Genomic DNA, 23,542 nt, shown 5'->3' on the forward strand with positions numbered 1-23,542 from the left:
GTAGGCAAAGGCTATTATAGAAGACATTTTAAACTGCAAAACCAAATCATATCCTAGGTCAGACAATTTTCATCATAATCTCAGAAAAACAAGAAAGAAGAGTCCATAAAGCCTTGCTTAGTTATTTTTTAAGAAGTAGTAACAAACAAATGATAGGAAAAAAAATAAAACAAACAAGGGAACTATTCAAAACTGTCATGGAAAGGAAGATCTAATTTGGGATTAGGGGTTTTTTTTATTATTAAATCTGCACCCTCAAAGTCATTATGAATATTGTGCTGAGCCAACAGATTATTTTTTTCTCCGCTTACTTTCCTTTTGCTTATTTGACTCTTTGTGTTTGCTTCTGGTTTCTTACATTTTAGTTTTGTCAGTTACCTGGAAATGCAAGTGTAACTTTTAGTCCAGAAATCCAAATTATATAGCAACAATAACAGGAAAAGAATGAATAAATCCATCTTAAATAAGATGCTATTTGAATTTGACCCTAATTTGCATACCTTATATGACAGTAATATAATGTCATTGCTTTCAGCTGGATATGAAAAACAATGCTTAAAACATTTCTGGTCTATTTCAGAGCTTAAGGACTGATGTTTAACTACACTGTTTTAAAAGACAAAATCAGTAATTTTATTCTTTAAGAGTAGAAGAGTTTGACGAATGAAACAATAGAATCCAAAACATAAGGAAAGTTGTAGAGAAAACTATTAAGAACAGTTGCAAAATGCTTTACAATATGGAATTTAACAGGCATAATACACTTCAAAAAATATACGACCAGAGTGAGCATAAACTACAACTAACACACAATTTCAGATTTTACTGCATGAATACCCTTATTAATGATTTCAAATTATAAGAAGAAAGCACACTTCAGTGTCACCATTCATATCTTTTAAGATAAATTGTATTTTGAAGTGTAAAAACAGCACAAGTCTGCTAGGAAGAACAGAACATACAAAGAGATGTGTCAGGCAGCACTCTATAGGAAAGCCAAGATTACATTTTTATGGTTATTTCTCACTTAGTAATGGTAATGGTCTATGGGCCAATGACAATTGTCAGATTATATGCATGTCAACATGTGTAAAAAAGAAGACATACCATCAAGAAATGCAAATACATACAGATAGAGTATTCGACATAAGTTGCTTTTTCAAGTCTGAGTTAAAAAAAAAAAAGCAGACAAACATGAAATGGGAAATCTCAGAATTCTGGATGACCCAAATACAACAATTTGATGTAAAAAAGTATTGTAGAACAAATGGAAAAATGGAAAGGGAGAGTCAACAAGTTTTAAGAGTTACTAAGTGCACAAGGTTGGCATGAGAAGCTGAAAGTGCTAATGCTGAAAAAAATAATTAGGTATATCAGAACAAAACCATTTCTAATATTAATAATAGCAAAGACCAAACAGTGGACAGAGACAATAAAAATACTGCTAAGGGAACTCAGAAGTTTCAAGAAATGTTTCTCACCTATATTTGGAAAGAAACAAGATGGATAAAAACATACATCATATATTTTCTGGCCAAATAATAACTGAAGATCTGCTACGTAAAAACAGATTAGACACAAGACAAATTGTGAGATTTTGCACCTCAGTAACTTTGAAAAATAGCTTGTTGCTGTTCAATCTATATAAAGTTTGGATGTTACAGACATTCATAACGTTATGAAAAGATTAAAAAAAGAACTAAGAAGGGTAATATTATAAACAAGTCTACACAATATTACAGAAAAGCAGTCCTGCAAAACAAGCTTAACTTCACTTTATTCAGAGCAGACAAGACAATAAAGCTAAAAGTCTAAAAGCTACATGATATAAACTGATTAAATATTAATTCAAAGAATCATGCAGAAACAAAAATAATTTGTGAGAAAAAAACCCATTGACTTCTTGCTTTCATATAATGGCATTCAGTGGAAAAAATTAAATAGTTTATATGATTTCTTAGTTGCTATAGGAGGCAAAACTTTACACAAGTGTGCAAGTGAAATAAAGCTGTAAGTGTAACCGAGTTGCCTAGAACTGAATGTCAAGTGATTATTCTAAGTTGTATAAATTTAGAGTCATTACATTCCTTAATAATATTATTGTTAAATAAATAAAACATAGCACAGTTCTAATGCAATTATGAACTTCTATACAATACTACAAAAAAATTAAAATAGGATTCTTTATAAGGTTAAAAGTATGTTTCATTTTAAACTTTAGGATTTACTTTTGCTTCTGAAAATAGATGTGCGACGCATCAAAAAGAAACTGAATATTGTAATAATTGTCTATTTTTACGTCAAGTTTCATGTGGAATTATCAATACAAACAATATTGGTGAGCTGTACTGATCTAAAATAAGAAGCTGTGGCATAATCTAAACAGTCTGTATTTTTTCTGAGCAGGTCACCTGAAGTATATAAAAATAAAGAAAATAAATAATAACCCAATCATCTGGCCAGTAGATTTAGTAGTAGGTAGTAGAAGGTACTAGAGAATAACAAGTAGTTTTCAAAATGTTATTGGTCATGCTGACAGCTTGTATTTCACTTTTGGAGTGGTCATATCTGTATGTAAGATGATCTTCTTACAGCAAGTAACTCAAAGACTTTTAGAACATAGAAAGCATGCAGAAAAGCATGCTGTACTAAACCACATTTTGTTGACTTAGGTGTGAAAATTTTATTGCACCTGTGAAATATTTTATATTTAAAAGCACATCTGCCTTTATAACACCCCTGCCAAATCCAACACCTTCAAACATCAGGAGTTCCAAAATCCAGAGTATACTTCCAAACTCAAGTGGTTTAGAAGTGGCATCAGACTATCATGGAGTTCTCCAACTCATCTACACATTTTACTGAGCTTCAAATTTGTTGACTGATCATTATGTGTACGATGCAATCCCTAAGTCTATGATATGAGATATCCCCTAGATAATTTGTATTTTATAACCATCAAATCTTCCAAAATAAGCTTGTAGGTCTATGGGCCTTAAGCTTCAGTGCACTTCAGTAGGTTTAGTAGCACCAAAACATATTCAAATCATTTCAGGAGACCCGTATGAATGCCTGTGGTATTGTATCATGCAGTCGTCGTGCTTATTGTCCCAGTTCCTACCAAAAAGAAACAAAGACTATATACTGGCTCTAACATGCAAGAAAGAAATTAACTGACGTACAATAAAAAAGAAACATTGCTAAGAGAGCAAAAAATAAAACGTTTCTTTTAATGACAACATTTTGATTAAAATAATGCAAATGAGTTAAGGCACATCAGTAACTCATTGTATTGAAACCAGGTCCCAAAGGAGACATAACTGTGCCAGCTGCTTGTTTCCTGTTTCTGTCTCCAGTTTGGTTAAAAGCCTTGCTTAAAAAGCAGACACTGCAGCACTTAATAATAGGTTGCCATTGGGCAAATTTGTTCTCTCTTGAAATCAAGAGGCATTACACGGATGTCTGCTGGACACAAGCCATTCACCTCATATGCATTCAAGTAAGAACTAACCAGAAGAAGTTTTTGCCTCTAAACTATGCATGACCAAATAGAAGTTCAATATATTTAGACATTATTTGTTCTTGTGCAGATGCTGATATTTGCAATGCTGAGTTCAGTTATCCTTAATTGTATTAAATGAAAAACAACTATGGACACATTTTTAAGGTCAGTACATCATTCCACATGTATCTTTTTAGGTTAACAGTAATATATGTGCTCAAAATACTTGGGGGAAAGCCATCATCATTGGCAATATCCTGAACTCAAGACACAGAACTGCCATTAAGAAATGCGGTTGCATAGTTTTAAAGTTGTGTGGGGTCTACTATACATACGTATACAGAGGGCAATATCAAACAATAAATTAGGAACATGTATTAGGTTGGTGCAAAAGGAACTGTGGTTTTTGCACTGTTGAAATTTGCCATTTGATATTGGAATACATTCTGAAATAAATGTGGCGATGTTATACATCATTTTAATGTGCTTTTCTGGCTTTATGCTTTTTTGCTAATGACTTATTACTTGCTGTTTATTTTATATTTATTTTAGACTATGGAAATGATGTCAGACAAAAAAGCAAATTAGAGCGATTTTCTTATTCAAGTTTGAAATGGGTCGTAAAGCAGTGGAGAAAACTCACAACGCCAACAACGCATTTGGCCCAGGAACTGCTAAAGAACGTACTCTGCAGTGGTGGTTCAAGAAGTTTCTCCAAGGAGATGAGAGCCTTGAAGAGGAGTAGCGTAGTGGTCGGTCATCAGAAGCTGACAATGGCTAAACGAGAGCAATCAAAGCTGATCCTCTTACAACTACACAAGAAGTTGCTGAAGAACTCAGTGTCGACCATTCTACAGTCGTTCAGCAATTGAAGCAAATTGGAAAGGTGAAAAAGCTGGATAACTGGGCACCTCATGAGCTGACCGAAAAGAAAAAAAATTGTGGTTTTGAAGTGTCGTCTTCTCTTATTCTACACAACAACAAACTATTTCTTGATCAGATTGTGATGTGCAACAAAAAGCAGATTTTATGCAACAACTGGCAATGACCAGCTCAGTGGCTGGACTGAGAAGAACCTCCAAAGCACTTCCCAAAGCCAGACTTGCACCAAAAGAAGGTCACGGTCACTGTTTGGTGGTCTGCTGCCGCTCTGACCCACTACAGCTTTCTGAATCCCAGTGAAACCATTACATCTGAGAAGTGTGCTCAGCAAATTGATGAGATGCACCAAAAACTGCACTGCCTGCAGCCAGCGTCAGTCAACAGAAAGGGCCCAATTCTTCTCCACAACAACAGCTGACCACATGCCGCACAACCAGCACTTCAAAGGCTGAAGGAATTGGCCTATGAAGTTTTCCCTCATGTGCCTACCGACTACCACTTCTTCAAATATCTTGACAACTTTTTGCAGGGAAAAATGCTTCCACAACCAGCAGGATGCAGCAAATGCTTTCTAAGAGTTCACTGAATCACAAAGCACAGATTTTTATGCTACAGGAATAAACAAACTTATTTCTCATTGGCAAAAACGTGTTGATTGTAATGGTTCCCATTTTGACTAATAAAGATGTGTTTGAGCCTAGTTATAATGATTTAAAATTCACAGTACAAAGCTGCAATTACTTTTGAACCAACCTGACAATAAATGTACTGTGGAAATAAGAACTTCCAGCCTTCCAGAATCCTCAAATCCACTGACCACCAAAATTTACTCCTATGTTTACTTGCTTGACTGATCAGCAGCGATCATTCTATTTCAAAGCCAATCTGTCAGAAAAATATTTCTTCCTTCTCTCCAAAAAATAAAGCTTAACCATGAAAGACACATCACCTCAAGACTCCAGGCGGCATCATTAAATTATGGTCTACCTGCAGGTTTCTCATACAGGTTAGCATCAAAACTTTGAAGTCAACAACATCCATCTTCTAAGGGAAACTTTAGAAGAGGTGAAGGGTCTCAACTTCAAATTCACTTAACTTCCCTAGATCTTGTAAGTTTCCCATATTTTATTTGACATTCATACCTGATGACCACTTTTCATGCTCCCTATAACACTGGCAAAGAGTACTCTGAGCAGTTCTGGATAAGAAAGAGGGATGAAAGTATAACCATCTTATCTTGCCAACAGAGGTCTCTGGTATCCAACGAACAGGATTTCAGCTCCCTTCTAACTGCCTTGTTTCCCACCTGCAGCTGTCAACTGCATGCAATAAAGTGACAAGGAGTGGCAGATGGCTTTGGCAGAGTCAGTGCCCCATGGGCAAGAAACAAGAGAAGGGAAAGTATTTGTGCTGCTGCAATGATAAAAACAAAGGGAACAAGTTAGGGACAAGAACTTCTGCTACAGAGCTACAATTTGTTATTCTGTCTCATATTCTAGAACACCTTCCCTTTACACCCTGATCACAACCCTTGTACTCTTCCCATTTGTGAAGTAAATGAGGCGTTGTCAGACCACATTTGCTCCAATTGCTCTGAGAAGGCCCATGTGGGGGAAAAAAATACTGTCAGTTAGGTATCATTCGCCACATTAAATATCATATTGAATAAATCTGTATTTTTCAGAAGCTGCCATAAATGAAATTGTGCAAAATTAGGCAGCTATGAATTTATTTCTAGTTTTGTAAAGACAGAAGATTAAAGTTGGAACATCATCAGTGACAGAAAACAATTACATCTATTTTAGCAGCTGAGGGAGGAGAGAAAGGAGATTTACACAAAGCCAGGAAATATTTGTGCTCTTTGTGAGTACCATATGCTTTGAGTTATGTTAGCTGAAGTACCTGACTTTACAAGAATAATGGTGATACTTTAACACCCCAAAGCATCATCTCTACAGTGTCTTCACTATCATATAAAACATTTACAGAATGCATTGTATCCCAGTGTCTCAAAAAGAGTATAATCAGCAAAACTTGAGAATGAACTACATAATTCATCCCGTTTTGCTACTTACAAACAATGTTCCAAATCCATGCTGGTAAAACTATGTAAAATAGTTTTATCATCTATGTTCTTCGACGTATCCAGACCACCACTAGAGTGAAATATCATAACAAAGGTGCAATGTGGTGACATTTTTTCCTACACTTAAAGCTTTCTAGAGGATTAGAAACTGTGATTCACAGAACTCCTAATCCCATTGAAGCTGGTGAGACTACTCACATAAAGAATTAACAATTCTGTGCTTCAACATCAAAGCTATGATAAAAACATGTTGCTCCTTCTGCTTAGTACATCTCATGCATCTCAAGTTCTAGCAGACACTACTGTGCTAGATGAAACCTCAGTGCAGAGCTGCATTTGTACATGTTTGCACTTAGATATGTGAATAAGTAATACAATAAAATGAGAATGCCATTATTACATTCAGATTTCATTTATATCAAAGTATACTAATAGTTCTTTTTCAATGTAATTTTTAAGAATTTTAAATTATAAAGCATTGGGCTGGTTAACACATTAACTATTGCAATGGTGCAATGCCAATGTGTTACATTTATCCAGCCACACTTGGTGGTTTTGGATAGCATGCAATGTCTTAAAAAGCACAGACACGAGTTACTTTTATTCTCAGCATTCTCTGTTATTAGGATTGCAACTGCAAGCTGTGGAAAGTGAAAAAAAGTAATTTATTGCCTCTTTAGCTGACAATTTAAGGATCTTACTGAACTAACTATGAAGTTTACTTCTAAAAAAGAACAACCTCTTTGCTCCTATGGTAAAAAGCTTCCAGGTAGCATACCTAACTAGTTTTACACGTGATGGGGAAGGTGTGTTTTAAAGACATTATGCAGTAGTTAACAAACCTATCAGATTAATAAACCTACAGATTGAATCAATGTGACACTTTTGCTCATATTAAGTGCTACCGGACCCCTTTTGTAATTTGATAAAAGCATCCATTTAAAATAGTTGTAAGTATAAAGGCGGTAAATAGGTATTCAGTATCAAGATTTTTTGTGAACATCAGGTAAAGCTTTCTGTCCAAGGTCAGATTAACGGAGACAGACACCAGGAAAGGCAGTCAAACAATCAAAGGCTTTTCAACAGAACCATAATTTGGGGCTTTTCAACCTCTTACCAACCAAGAGAAAAAGTTACTAGCTCCTGTTCCTTCAACTTCAGCTCCAAAACTGTTTGAAGCAAACAGCAACTTATTTATGCAGTAGACACGAGAAGAGCTTGTGAACACGACAGCCCAGCTTCCAGGGGCTTTTTGTTCGCCGCACTCCGGGGCGCGGAGGAGTTCGTAAGGCTGTCGAGCTCTGCAGAACCAGCAACATCAGCCTCAAGTCCCTTTCGCTGCGCCGTGCCCTTCACACCCACCGTGGGACGCCTCGGGGCAGAGGGGCCGGTTGGAGATCGGCGGAGCTGGAGCCATCTCGGGGAGGAAGGGACCCGGCGGAGCCCTCCCCTCCGCCCGCCTCCCCCCGCCCCGCAGCCTGCGCGTTCCGCGGAGGCTCGTTCCCATCAGCTCCCCCCGCACCCGGCGGGCCCGACGCGCAACGGGGAGGCAGAGCGGGCCGGTGCCCGGCGGGGCTGCGGCCGCCCAGCCCTCTCGGCTCAGCGCCCAGCCAGGCCGGTGCCCCGGGAGATGGCGAGAGGAAGCTCCGCGGATCCCCGGGAAGCGGAGGCGCCGCTGCTTCCCCCCCGTGGCCGCGCCGCTCCGCGCACCTTCACTTCAGAGCGTCCCTGTTGCCCGCGGAAGGGAGGGAGGCGGCGCCCCTCTAACAGAGGGGATCGGCCAAGCACGCTCCGGGACTGAGGAGAATGGGCCCGCCCGGCTCTCCCACACGCGCACCCACCTGCCGCGCCGCGTCCCGCCGGCCGCCCGCACCGAGCGGCGCCCGCTCCCTCCTTCACCTCCGCTCGCGCCGGCTCGCCCCGTCACCCCGGCAACGCCGCGCCGCTCCCCGCCCTCCTGCGCCGGAGGGGGCCGGGCTCAGGTGACCGGAGGCAGCCAATCAGCAGTCCCCCGGCCCACGTGCCCCGCGGCGAGGAGGCGGCGGCGGTCGGGCGTCGCGCGGGCCCCGCGGCGGGGAGAGGCCGTTACCGGCCGTTACCGGCCGCCGCCGCGAGGCGCGGGAGGGGCCCCCCTCCCGCTTCCGCCTCCTCCCCGCCAGGAGATGTGTGCCTGGTGCTGAGGGGTGGGGTGTGCCTTGCACGGTGGTGCTAAACCAGGGTGGACCACGAATGAGGCGCTCGGGTCCCTCTTTATTCTGTCAGGGATGGCGGGGGCTTGCTGAGCGCACCGAGGTGGTGCAGTGCGGGCCGCCCTATCTGCAGAGGCAGCCTGGGATTTGGGGCTGCAGCTTTGGTGTGGCTGATCTCCCCCAGCGTGAGCCCTGACTTAGAAGTGCCATTGGCTGGCTAGCGCCGGGCTGTTGGTAAATGTACGGGGCAAGACCCTCTGCAGCCATTCAGGTGAGTGCAGGAGTCCTTGTAATTCGCCAAAGTCCTTTCTGCCTGTTCAACCCAAAAAGCACAATGGAGGCCCTCTGACAAGGCACTCCAAAGTTTTCTCCAAAGTACTTTAACTTCTTTTCCTGCCGTCTCAGATTCTGAAATATTTTTCAATTCTGCAGGTGACAAGTTACCCAGCTATGAGCACAGTGTCAATACGAAAGGCGAGTTCAGAAATCCAGCCCTTCACAGAGAATAAATTGTTCGCAATCACTAGAAAGGGTGTACTTTACGGCTACTGTGGCGTGAATTAGGAGCTCTTCTGAAGTTAGTGATGCTCCAGGACTAGTGAAACCCATCTTGGAGAAACTGGTGAAAGAACTGCTACTGCAGGGATTTCACTCATTAGCTTTACTTCTAACGAAAAAGTTAATGATTTGACTACGGTTGTATGGATATACCGAGAACTGAGTTAGGTTCTGAAGAGAATGAAGTAATGGATATACTTGGCAGTAAAGCTTTTTCAAATAAACAGAATTTTTTTGGGAGCTTCTCACAGAGATAACATTTTGGAGTTCACCAGCCACGTGGACTTCTGTAAAAACAAGCAGTGCTTATTGGAATACAGCAAGATGACTGAGAAGAGATAAATTGTTGCTGCAAAATTAGTTGTTTTCAATTTTAAAAAAATAACTAGCTTGGAACTTATGGGGGTTTTAATGTAATTATCTCATAAAGGGCCTTCAAAGAAGAGTTTTGCTTCAGGACCTTTGCCAGAAGGAGCTTTGCAAGAAGCTGGAATTTCAGTGAGGAATGGCACAGTACAGCACAACGGCAGCGCATCTGTTGTGAATGGCAGCTGCTGCACAGCACTGGGCAGGCTGCATCCTCTCGCTATCTATGGACAACTGTTTTGAACGTTATCTGTTTTGTGTAGACACCAGTGAGATGTATTGCCTGAGTTTTTCTAAGTGGAGTCATCATGTCTGCTTCAGATACTCATTTTAAAGTAGTATGGTTAGACAAGTGTTTTAAAACATCCCAGAATTCCTGAAGTGTTGACTAAACACTGAAGATTACCATATACAGAAACATTAAGACTTTCTCATCAGACAGGGGATTACTATGCCAAGGAATTAAGACCAGTATGTAGTCTGTAACACTGAAACTTAAAAGTTTAAGTCTCTGTTGTTGCATGTGGAAGATTTCCTGTAAATGTAAAATGGATGAGTTAATTCATCATTGAAAGATGTTGAAAATTGCAGGGTTTCTTTTGTTTTAAATCATGATGTTTCTTCTAAGGAAATGGAAGAAGTGAACTGTTAGAGCAACTAGTATAGATGCAAGTATAGAGATTCTCACTACAGTAGAGAAAGCAGAAAATAAATATTTGGAAAGTAGTTTCAGCTGATCGTTTTGATAAGACTAAGTTGCGTGACATATCTGATGTGGAAGCAGAAATTGTACAGCAATAGGAAGTTGTTATCTCCATATCTCAAATGCTAACACAGTTCCCCCAGTCAGCTGTGAGATAGATCTACTCTTGTTATGACAGCTGTTGGAAACTGGTGTCAGTATAATTGTGCAGTATCTTTTGATAGTCTTAGCTATTACAAACCTTAAAATATGTTTGTGATGTTATCTAAGACACACTATTTGGAAATGACTCTATTTATAATCAGAAATTGCTCAAGCTATTTTAATATTTGTGAAATATTTAATATTAATATTTGTGAGTTTCCTAGTCAGATTTGCTTGAAAATGCATTGTGAACTTTTTCTTTCTGAAGTCTCAAGCCTGGAGATTAATTAATGTTTATACAGTACTTTGTAGAAGCAAAGTCACAAGTGCCAATAATTATTATTATTTAATCTTTAGAAGTCAGATCAATGAGACTAAACTGTCAGAGAACTGCTATTTAAAATAACAAAAATGCTGAAAATCCTCCCCCCCCGCATAGTTAAATATGTCCAACTGTCCTTTCATTTCAGTCTCACATACAAATATATTTTTAGTGTAAATGGGTTAATGCACATCTATGCTTAAATATGTGGGAAGATTACCTAAAATCCTAGGGAATTTTTACAAAAACAAAAAAATCGTTGTTTCTGAAATACATTTCTAGGGCCTGAATATTGCAATATTGATATATGTAAGTCCTACGCATAAGTGTAATCTATCTGATTAACCAGTATTACTTCTGTGTGCAACTTTACCCATTTAAATGATAGGTCAGATCCTTATAGTGATAGTTTAATTGTATTAGACTCATATAGCTATTTTGACTTTTGAGGAAAACGAGTCCTTATGCTATTTTTTAAATTTGCTTCTCTTTCTACTTTACAGAAAACAGAAGTATCGTTTAGAAAAAAATTTCCTCAGAAAATAAATGTACATGTTAAACAACTAGCAACAAGCAAGAGATGATTGGAAAGGTAGTGAAGAATGAAATTAATAAATAAACCCATCTTTTCAGGGTTAAAAACACACATTTCAGTACACCATTGCCATTTAAGGCAAAATACTAAATTTTGCTTTGGCTATGCCTTAAACAATATTCTTCCTTGACAGCTATACACACATTATTCATGCAGTGCTAATTACTTTCCTTATAATGTAATTGACTTGTTAAGTCAGAATATGAATTAATTGGTGGTATAGAAAACGAAATGATACCAAGTCAGGCCTAGTTAATTTGTGTCTGGCATATTATCTCTTGATATTCAGTAAATTTAAAATTTATATATACAAATATAAACAAAACAAAGTTTGCAGACTGACTGATGAAAGCTGACTACATTTATCTGGGAGTGCTGATAAACTAATCTTATTCAGATGCAAGCAGACTTAAAATCTGGGTTTGCCTGTTGCTGTTACTGAAATATGAACGTCTTGAGGGTCCTATGGACTGATAAACCTCTTGAAGAATAGTTTTCAAACAGTGCTTAACAGCTATCAGTTATGCTGACTTTTAGTTGCAATTCATTAATAAACAGATGCACTTAAGATTTATATGCACTCAAATTTAGATGTAAGAATATACATTTAAAGTCAATATTTCAAAAGAACTCAATATCCACCATTAAGACCAGATTTTCAAAGAGCTTAGTGTCTGGAATGTTGAACTTCCTTGCAAGTGTGGCCCCAATTATGGGTTCTAAGTTCTTCTGAAAATCTAAATTATATTTAAAACCTACAGAAGAAGTTTGAGTCTTATTTTAACAGACTAGCTCCAGCTACAGACACAGAACACTCAAAAGACTTGGCCCAAACCCACACAAAAATTTGGCCCTTTGAAACTGCAAATGCATAGTGAATAATCCTAAATACTTTAATGATTGTTCCTTTATAATGATTTTCTCGAGTAGATGTCTTAAATTTTCTTAAACACAGTACATGTTCAGAAATATGAATATTAGGAACCGAATACAAAATACTGTAAATGGAAACTTCTTCACTGAAATAGGAGCAAAACATCCACGAAGCTCAGCAGAACTAGGTGTTTGGTCTAGATAAGCTTACGATTTCTTTAATATCTTTATTTAAAAGCCTTAAACAAAATTTTTATCATAAGATTAAAATGTTACTTTTAATATCAAGATTTCTTTTCATGTGGCTTAGCTGAACTATGATCTCTCCAATACTGAAATAAAACAATTTATCTTTTGTATATAAGGATGTTATATTTATAAAGTTAGTTTCAACAACTTGTGGGAGAGGAGACTTTTTTCATCTCAAGTATAGAACTATTAGGATTAAAAGTGTTTGAAGAAGTCACAGTTTAATAAATGCACTGCGAGCAAATAAGTATACAGTGTGTAGGAAATCTGGATGGTCTTTTCTTAGAAAATAAATACTCTTCTAAGTCTTGTAATACTTACATTAGAATATAACTTTACAAAACTATAGACAGTAGGAATGAGCAGTGCACACTGAAGTCTTATAAACCACCAAAATATTGAAAAAATATATTTTGCTTCATTTTTCAATTATCTGTTCTCAATATAATTCTGCCTAAGAGTTGCAAATAAAATGCTGCATAAATTGTAAATAATCTTTTTGAACTTTGTACACGCAATGATATTACTGTTTAAGTGGACTTTATAATTTCTTAAAATCTTGCAATACAAAACTGTGAAAAAATACAAAATCCGGTACCTGTTGTCTGATGAAGTTTTCCAGTGCCCACGCTTTCTGCAGCTTGATTTCACACTGCTAGAGCTTCTGTATTAAATGCTTTTACCTCCTTAGAAAAAAAAAAAAAAAAAAAGAGTATGTCAGCACAAGCCCAGACGAAACTCCAAATCCGGGAAAATAAAATTAACCGTGCAGATCAAAGGCAGACGAGCACTGAGACCAAATGCCTGTAATCTGATCAGTGATCAGTTGCCATACATCAAAGCCAGTGCTTTGGAGAGGGAAAAAAAAAAAAGCTCCTTTTCCAGCAGGTAGTTACACTCTTAAATTCTGCCTTTCAGTACTCTAGTTCTTTTGTTAAAAATGGATCACTAGCCTTTTTTTCCCCCTTTCCTTTCTTGTGCTGGGAGAAAGCACACGATTCTGAAACGCTCCGGGTTGAGTGGCTGGATCTGTAGCTTTTGAGTTCCCAAGCTGTGTTGTGGATTGTGTGTTGGAAGCTTTCCCCAGTGCCAGCGGGTTCCGCTTTATCCCTTTCATCTCGCAGAGCTGCAGATCCCATGACATCATTCAATGCTGTGGGACTGGTTAGAGAGCTATAATACAGCCTGTGGGGGAATACAGCTCCAGAGCAACAAGGGTTTGCATGATTTCTAATCAGGTTAGTCCATTGTAAGAAACCCAGGGCTCACGTCAAAGGTGTCGTTACATTAAAGTGTCCTCCCAAGAAGGGAGGATAGTGTAGCTATAAGGTTTTCTTTAAAAGATGCTTTATAATTTTGTCTGCAACAGGAAGTTATGATTTTCCATGAAGTTCTGGAAGTCAGACATGCAGGTCAGTTTGCTAGGCAGCTGTAATACATGACAGAAAACTACTTCTGTTTGTCTCTTCATTGAGGTTTTGAGAGGAGGAAATGGTGTATTTTGTGCACTGGAATTGGTTTTTTGCACTGGCAAAATCAAGCACAATAGAGCATGCTCTTAGTCCCCGACTCACGTCCTCCCTGCTACTTACTGTGTGGCCTTTTGCAAATCATTTTATTTGAGCCTTGTTCATCTGTGGCTCATGATTCCTTTATGAAAACGAACTGTAAAGCTGCCATAAGTAACTCTCAGAAGCTTTTTAGTATAAGGGCATCTTTTAGCTGGGGGAGATTCAAAGTGGTCACCGCTGCATTGTCAAGCAGAGGGAGGATTTTGGAGGGGCTAAAAATATGTTGACAGGCATTCTCTGTGCTGCTGCAGTTCATAGACTCAAGAATTGTTGGAGCATCCTGCGCAGCTGTGGAAAGCAGAATTCTCAATGCTGCCGTGACTTGCACTGTTTCAGTAGAGGAAATGCAGAAGAAATGTACAATGGCATTTCATTTTCTCAGATCGGAGGTGAGGCTGGCCCTTGGCACAGAGATTAATTCAGCCCTCTGTACTTCAGCTGTTAATAAAACATACAAATATCAAGCAGGATGGCTTTTAGGATAATCAGCTATGTTGAAGTTATCACTGAAGTTCGCATAAATGTATACCCTGTCCTTTGGGTATAGATACCACATGTGCAGATAAAAGTGATATGAGCATGTCAGCTTACGGTACCATTGGTAGACTCCTGCAAATATTTGCACACTGAGTAACTAAGAACTAGTTTAAAAGGCAAAAGTAAGAACAGGAAATATGCTAATCATGGTTGCCTTGAGCATTAAAAACAAAGGTAAACAGTCAGCAGATAATGGGTACTAGATAGTCGAGTGCGAGAGTGATAAGTAAGTGTCTCGTTGAGATTCCTCTTTCGATGCCCGGTTTGCGGGCTGCAGCCTCCTCCCTCTCTCCACTGGCCCCCTGCCAGCCACAGGCCCTGTCGGACGCCTGCAGCCTGGGAGCTGCCTGGCCCTGCCCGCACCGCCGGCCCTGCCTGCACAGCCGCCCCCGGCCGCTGCCCGCCGCCCCGGGGTCCTGCCCGCCGCGCCGGGCGCTGCGCCGCCCGCCCTGCGGCCGCTGCTGAGCGGCTCCTGCCGCGGGAGCCTTCTGCCTGTGGGCAGCGCCAGCCAGCGGGGAGCGCTGTGCTTCCTGGGCGGCAGTTAGCACTTCCAGAGAGCTTTGACATCTTTATAAGGGGCGCGATATAATGTAGTTCTGTTGCTAGTTGGACATAGTTTAAATGCTGTTTTGGGTTCATCTATCCAGGCAGGCTTTTGGGGAATGTTCTGGTAATTGAGATGGAGGTGTTGCAGGTATAAAGGAGTATCGTGCAGGTCATGAATCTGGCTTTCAGAAATATACTGCTGGAAAAATCTGTAAACAAGCCATACATTTATCTCTTTCTCTAATTTCCACTTCCATCTATTATAAATAAAAGAAAATTATCCAGGCCACTTCCTTCTATTTTAACATTAATTTGCACTCCTCTGACACACAACTTCCCCCTACTCAGTAGAAGATTTTTTGATAACAGTCCTTTTGTTGCTTCCATGGTAAAACTGGAAAGGCTTATGTTGAAATATAATTTACGGGTGAGCTGTACAGAACTGAAATAACCCTTTTCATTTCAAAGGTGCTTTTCTTTAAGAACAATACTTGTCACAGAAGGCACCTTTTAGTGCTCTGCATTTTAAGCAAAAGCAAGACCTGAAGGTCTTTTAGAGGTCTTTGATCTTTCTTTTGTACATATGAAAAAGAGAAGTAAGGTTAATTATTACCAATTTAACCTTCTACAGCTTAAGCATTGCATTTTGCATTTATGACACTATTTTTTTACTTTGGAGGCTGGAAGCCTGAAATATCTACTCTTTCCTATTCTACAGCTTCCTCAAAATTTGTTCAGAAGTGTGTAATAATAACATGTTGTCTATATAATTCAGTATTTTTCTATGGGTTGATAATAATCTTTTCTCCTTACATAAAATGAGGATAATATGCACATATTGTGATTTGTATAAGGCCCAGAACAAACTAGTACCAGAGCCAGAATTAGTCTATGTAACATGACACTTCACTTATACCTTCTGATCATCAGCTCGTGCTTCCTCTTGTAGTCACTAATCCAGCAAAGCATTCAAGCACAAGTGGTCTGATTAAAATCCATTAGACTACTCACTGGATGTTTGATTCTAGTCACTGAAATTACTGGGGTAGGATCTGACCTGAAATTACTGAAACTGGGTATCCAGCTTATATTCACTGTTTAGGTACCTAAAAGCTTTTATAGAAGTATTTGTGTTTCCTGTGTGAAACCAGAGAGGTGTCTATGACACCCTGCAGAGGGAGATGCTGTCTTCCTAATTCATTGCTTAAGCTTTTCTGTACTTCAAAAGAATCTTCCTTGAGAAATATTTGGTGGGTTTACCATTCTCTTTTTACTATGTGAGGGCCTCAAGCTGTTAAAGAGGTCACTTCATTTTTCTCCTAAAGATCAGGCAACAATTAGACAAAGTTTAAATTGGGCAGGTTAGATCCCATTTCAGGAATTTTTAGGGAAACAGAACAAAGCCCAGGGCTGCTATTCATGCCCAAATTGCTTCATTGGTTCAAAGCCATAAAAGAACAAGTCAGCTGGTAGAAATTAGAACTTTCTGGAGATGTTTCTTAAATGTAGCTAAATCTTAAGAAGAATTCTTTGGGGAAGAAATAATCAAACCTATCAAACTATTGACAGTGGTTATACAAACCCCTGTCCCATGCCAAACAATGCTCTTCTAGTATTCATGCTGTGCCTAACATACTTTATCATATACGTCAAACAATTTACCATATTGCTTTATACACATGTTCTCTGCACCACGTCACTGTACCTCTTCTGTCACCTTTCCTCTGCTTCAGTCCATAGGACCTCCAACCGAGGTTCAGAGAAGAGGTCAGGACTCACTCATCACAGGAAATGCAGTGCCATCATTGCAACCCACTCACTGGCCATGCAACCACTGCTTGTGCTACCACAGCCTTTTGAAGTGTGGCACAGATACTGGATATCCTATCAAAAATGCCACACTAGCAGCATCAGTGCAGTTGCAAGCTTTCATCATGCAGATCTACTAGGGCGACTCTGTCCTGGTGATCACCAATGGGCTGCTGATTTACAGAGATAGAAGACAATTTTCAGAGTCTTCTGTGGCAGGTCAGCTCTGGCTCTGAAGCAGTAGTTGTCCATCTAGGCCCCAGTTGTAATCAGAAGTGCTGATCATCACTCTTCTAAAGGATTTGGGAAATTGTTCCATGAGAATGGTCAGTCCTGTGGTCAGGAGAGATGCTTTTGAATACCCAAATCCATCCTCCTACATGATTTGGATTGCCATCCTGATAAAAGCGAACACCCAGTTTCTGTCTTATCACATGGGTGTTGTTAGTCCAGGTATTGCTGATTCTTACTCCCACTCTCTGCTGCAGTGCTTACAAGCTCCTTGATAGTCATAAGGTTCATAAGAACTTCAACTACAGCACCTTTAGGCAGAAAAATCAAGACCCTTCGGCATTTCCTGAAAGTCTGGCTCAGTGTTATCACAGAGCATGTAATCAGGCTTTCCCTAATCTGCAACAGTCTGCACAGTCCTCGCAGGACAACTTGTTATAGTTAACACTAGCTTTGAATGTAGCCCCAGTAGGTTTTGACTTTCAGGGAAAAGCCCTGTTTGCCATTTATCTGTGCTCGCAATGGCGGGCCTTTGACCTCATGACTTACGAGTAGAAAACAGCTTTGTTTTGCCTCTCTTTGGTCCTGAATTTTTATTGCTATTCGTCTGTGGTTTTTTCCCCATGGCTCTTCGTAGGACCCAGTTTTGGCTGGTTCCCTTATAAGTACCCTAAGATCTAAGTAAAATGGAGATTTTTGGTTCTTGGCTCACTGGGTGAATCACTCTGAGGGAAGCCTCAAAGGCATTCCTGCATCTAGATAATGTGGGAGGTTGGGGATTTGGCTTTGAGGTTGTCCTCAAGGATAATGTAGATGCACCCCGTAGGAAGTATTAATTCACCTGTAACTGGGAGTCAGAAGTTGCAGTTTTATTTCTGGTTCTATCACGTAAGTATGACTGGAGATGAGTTACTTTTTCTCACTGGGTTAGATCCTCAGTTGTGTAAGTAACAGCTAAAATTTAATCAAAGGAGCAATGGCAGTTTATGCCATAGGGCCATCCAGTCGTCCCCAGCATATCTACTTCAGATAGTGTAAAACAATTATGTGTGAATTCCAAACCAAAATAATCCCGTTCTGAAACTTCAAAAGTTTCTGTATTTAAAGTGTTATTGAAGAAAAATAAGCATCCCTAGGGCACTAGTGCACTTCTCACTTCACTATGCAGTGAAGTTTCACAGCGCTTAGCTGTCCTTACACACATCTGAGAAGTGAATCAACAGCATGAAAGTTGTGTCTCTGTAATTATTCCTAATTGTTTCTTTAAATGAAAACATAAAGTTTCTTCTCTCTTCTACATTGAGTTTTTCGCTTGTACTGAAATGGTCCCCTGCCTGTTAGGGTGGCTGAAGCTCTGCACTAGCCTGGAAGCTTTGATAACACAGCATTCTTTCCAGAGGTGCTGGTGGAGTTGGGTCAATGAACCAACTTCCTCCAAGGCTGTCGGAGCTTCATCAGCAATATTGTTCATGTAACTGGAATGGGAAATTTGATATACCTGTGATTTTTAATTTGTGTTTCAGAAGTCAATGGATGTTTTTTAGGCACTATATTTTCAGCCTACTTTTTAAAATATTCATGTACTTAGTAGCATGCCCTTCTCTTCGGAACACTTTATTATCCAGCCTTTACTCTTACAGCATGGTAAGGTCTCAACCAGGTTATGCCATGTTTTGCTAGATGTTGCAGAAAACAGTGTAAAAAAAACCCAACACCCCAAATCCAAATTTATCTGTTCTACAGAAGAGACAAAGAAAGCAGGCTAAGTGGGAAGGAAGGGAATGGAGAAACAAATCTGATACGTGCAATTAACTGATCAGGAGTAGAGATCATAGCTGGCCACCTGCCTAGTTGTTATCAAAACACATGTTTAGAAGTATTCCCTTAAGGCAACTCCAGCAAAACAATTTCTAAGAGATCGTGAAGTTAGTTTCAACTAAAGAATGTTCTAATTCTAGACAAAATGATATTTAAAAATACTTATGTCTGATCATAGAAAGACTGCAATCACTTGACCACATTTCTATCTTCAAACATCAGTTTTGCCCTTTATTTTCACTCTGTAGTTCAGAATTTTCCCCATTTGAATAAAACGCTCTCAGTCTATCTCATAGATCTTATGCTACTTATTGTTTCCTTTTCCTTTTTTTCCTGTCAATCTGAACCAGAACTGTCCCTCTTTCCCAAACTTTTTTCCCCGCATGTAATCAAAAAGAAACTAAGAACGTGTTTACTTACTTTTGTTATTTTTTTAATCAGTATTTCATTTTAAATTGTTTTCTAAAATACTACTTTATGCCAGAGCTTCGATTCAGTGGCCTGTTTTGTTAAGGCATACACTTGTAGAGATATAGTAGATTCTCAGCTAATGCTTGTAGTTTCCTGTGAGCTGTATCAGTACAGACCTGCTAATGATACAATTCTAATTCCCCTGATTCGTGATTACTTTGGCATCTGGGAGCTCACTTCGGTAGTTCATGTAAAATCCCATACTGCCTGTATCAAATTCTGTCCTCCAAAGTACACAACATACTGCAAACAGAAATCCAAATTTCTGTGCTGAGCAATTTCAGTTCCACATTGAATTACTACAAACTGTGGGTACTTACTCCTTCTGCAGTTAAGATCCTGAAAACCCAAACTTAATCCCTCAAAAGTTGATTTTTGTCTTGAAAAGTGCAAAAAGGGTAAAGAGTTGAGGTTTCTTTAATTCCATCTCTATAACAAAGCGCTGTATGTCTGTATCCTAAAGCAGGAGACAGTCAATAGAGTTTAAGTATATGCATATTTCTGAACTGGGGCTTAGCCCACATGTTATTTTTGGAGATTTGGACATAAAGAGCCTTTCCTCCGAAGACGATATAGTAACTGATTTGTAAAGCAGCATTAGTGTAGTTTTTGGATGAGTTTCACCTCCTAGAGAAAAGTAGATTTATTTGAAGAAATGAAAGACAAGAAGTTGTACAGATTGTCACCACTCTCAACTAGGCAGCTTTGATAAATAGCACTGTCATTAAGAAGACATCTGAACAGAATCAGTGTCTCAGAAGAAACAGTAACAAGATCTAATCCTTACGAAATTGTCTGCAGCCCCAGTTGCAATACATCATTTTTTCACATATTCTACTTTGAAAGAGTTGACAGATTTGATTATTTTCTTTTTTTTTTTTTCCCCGGTTATAGATGATAAACTATACTTTCCCTGTATGGTGTGATAGCAGCTGCATCCTACTGTCTATAAGAAACCTTCCATATTAGCCACAGCCATAAAAATGCCAAAAGAATAAGAAAGAAGTTAAACAAAAGAGCATGTTATAGAAAGGATTAGGCTCAGCTGATACTCGCTGCCAGCTTTTTAAAAACAGATGTTGTTCTTCTGACATTCATCTGTTTTCAGTCTAGAGTTCTGTATTTAGTTTGACACACATTTCCTAGCTCATGATTTGTAAAGCTTTCATATATTTTCCCTAGATATATTGCTGCACTTTTCCTCACCTTAAAGCCCCTTACGCTCTTCTAAAAAATAAAGACCTGTTAAAAGAATAGTTTAAAACAACCTAAAAGCAAGAGACTATAAAGACTAGATGAAGATGACTTAGGAAAAGCAACCATGGGTTCTAATAATATCTACAAAGTAATAATATAAGTGATGAGAAGACAGCTTTAAGATTTGGTTGGAAAAGGTTATGAAGGTATAACAGAGTTTTTTAATCAGGAAAATACTGTGACAGCAGTTTATCTTAGGAAAGATAACAAAGAAATCATAGTCGAGATTGGTGACTATCACCTAATGCACATTAATTCCTTACTGAAATTCCACAGAAAAATCACTTCTTAGAAGGCTGTTTATTCTATGGAATGTGAACTTCCATGACGAAGTGTTTTATTTCTTGGTTTGGTTTTGTGTGATGTTCTTGCTTTCTCTCAAAACGTTGAGGTATAGAAATGTGGCTCCATTATTTGTATGATTTATTCCAGCTTCTGACCTATTCTGTGTACTTTGGTGTTAAACATAAACATTTATCAAGGAATGAACTAAACTTTATAGAACGGCTAAAACCATCAGGAACGTGATAATGTCCCTATTTTTCTGCAACTTAACATCACGCTGTTAGAAGCAATTCCTCCTTTTGTTCATTCTGGACCTGGTGACTTCTTGTTTCATTTGATACTCGCAAGTTCTTGTAGTAAAATAAACACAGAATATTTGTTCCATACCAACATTTAGAATCTTAAGTTTTTAATAATCTTTGCTTTTGCGCCTTAGAAAATACTGTTATGAAACTACTGTCTCGTTTGGCACTTGGCATTAATAGCTTGCAGTCGAAGGGCACCATGGTCTATGAGACATTGGATCCCTGGTGTGTTCCACAAGATCAGAGCAAATGCCTGGGCTAAGCCTTGTGCTCTGTTGGACTCCTGCCCAATTGCATGTTCATGCAGCAGTGTTTAGCTGAAAGAAAATCATCTGGAAGCAACAGCCATAGGTAGGTGTAAAAAATTGAGGTATCAAAGGGATTAGATTCAGAAGGATCAGAGGCCTGTGTGGGAAGTGTCAGTTGGCCAAAGGCAGCAGCCTGGCAGCCTGCTGCAAAGGGAAAATCACTTATTTGGGGGCTGGAGATTTTGCAAGCAGGCACTGTGTGGAGATGCAGTCTATAAGAGGCTGCAGAATATGAATGGATCTATAGGGTGATGATGGATTATACACTGACATCACCATAGCATCTCAGTAGCAAGTGTTCTTAGAAGTTTTAGGTGGTACTGCTGTGACAGTGTAACCGTTTGGAGCAATCACAATACAGATCTTGTGTTCAGCTCCGCCTGACTCTGCAGCATCTGGCCCTACACCACCTCAGCCTTTCTCCTGCAACCCAGAACAGACATGACTTGCACAGCCTCCTTTCTCCAGCAGAAGAAGGAGCAGTGGCTAGAAGCTCTCTGTGTTCTGATGTCCTTTTCTCTGTCCTTTGAATCACCTGCTTCTTCTCAGAGCAGCCTGGAGTGCTCAGTAGGGAATCTTTATGCCCTAGAAGGGGAGAGGATGATGAAATGGGGTACTGTGGTACAGAAGAGCCAAAGGAGGTGAATGCAGAAGAGATCTCAGTGCTCTGAGAACCAGCCTGCTTTGCAGTATCCGCCATTGGAAGTTATTTTGAAAGAGAGATCCTGGTTCCTCCGTGAGGCCAAAGTGACTGCTCTGGAATGGCACAGACCATTTGTGCAAAAGATTTTAGTAAGACTGAAACACTTATGACTTCATGATAACTACTTGGTACAGATATCATTGAAAGATTTAAAAAGTATCACTCATCACTGCTACAGGAAAAACATGTATGAAGGGATCTCTGAGAATGGTTTCCTCTTATTGCTTAATGATCTTTGCCATATTTCTTTACCTAAAGTGAAGAAAGCCTGTTATTTCATCAGCTTCTATATGTCTGTTCCTAATATAGTATTTGTTCAGGTAAGGAAAATTAAATCAGCCAAACCAGCTATGTGTACCTGCTCTGCACAGCAATGATGTACTCGAGTTCTGTAAACTGCAGCTACACTGACTTCTGGAACCCTAGTTAGGCACTAGCCTTCCTACAGCTGTATCTTTTGGTCTGAAGTGCCAAACAAAATTGTGCCACTGATCATATTTTCTTCAGAGAGTCTTATGGAGGAACCTTTTTGATCTTCCCTTTCACATGATGGAAACTGTGTGCAACATGCCAACATCTTAAGTTAAATAAAGCACGTAAGGCTATGCCCAGTCTTACTTGACTCCATGACCTGAGATATAGCCAGTGCCGAAGAGCAGCACTTTCTTGCAGCACCTCTTTCAGCAGGACACAGAAGGGCCAGAAACAACAGCAAGAGCTTTGGGTTCCTCTCTGGAGGATGCAGTGAGTGGCTGATGGGATAACATGCAGATTGTGTTTGAACTTGGCATTACATCGACACCAGGTGCTGATTTTAATAGCTATATAATCTCCTGTACTAAACAGTAATCGGAAGCAGGTTTGCTGATCCTGAGTTGTCAGGCTACATGCGGGGGCCATCAGTTCTGTCTTGCAGAACAGGGCTGTCAAGTACGACCTGGAGATATCTTAGTTGGAGAAGGAAAAACTGTGTGGCTGGGCATTTGTGAGGCAATCATTCCTGTGATTTATCCAGCCTGCGTGAGTACTGCTGATGAACAATCATCTGACTGGGACAAGGGAACAGCCAGAACAATCAATTTTATATAAGTGCTCTTTGTTTCCCTTCCTAGCTCTTCTTGGTAAATATATATAAATACTTCGAAAAGAAAGAATGATTATTCTTTGATTTCATACCTCTTCATCAGGCACAGAAAAGCATGAATGAGAACTGGTAAGGATGCAATGATAGG

General features: G+C 39.5%; 1 protein-coding gene across 3 annotated transcripts in view; it reads right to left on the reverse strand.

The window, feature by feature from the left end:
• TNFRSF19 (TNF receptor superfamily member 19) overlaps positions 1-13,153 on the reverse strand; it is a 70,255-nt gene extending 57,102 nt beyond the window's left edge. For 2 of the 3 annotated variants that reach the window (XR_010606960.1, XM_065644412.1), the window contains exon 1: positions 13,068-13,153. The gene's annotated coding sequence lies outside the window, so the exon portion shown is untranslated. Of the gene's footprint in view, positions 1-8,311; positions 8,395-13,067 lie in introns of those variants that run through there. The other variant, XM_065644420.1, reaches the window with a different exon arrangement.
• Positions 13,154-23,542: the final 10,389 nt, after the last annotated feature.

The sequence above is a fragment of the Caloenas nicobarica genome, chromosome 1, assembly GCF_036013445.1.
Source record: "Caloenas nicobarica isolate bCalNic1 chromosome 1, bCalNic1.hap1, whole genome shotgun sequence".
NCBI classification, from domain to species: Eukaryota; Metazoa; Chordata; class Aves; order Columbiformes; family Columbidae; genus Caloenas; species Caloenas nicobarica.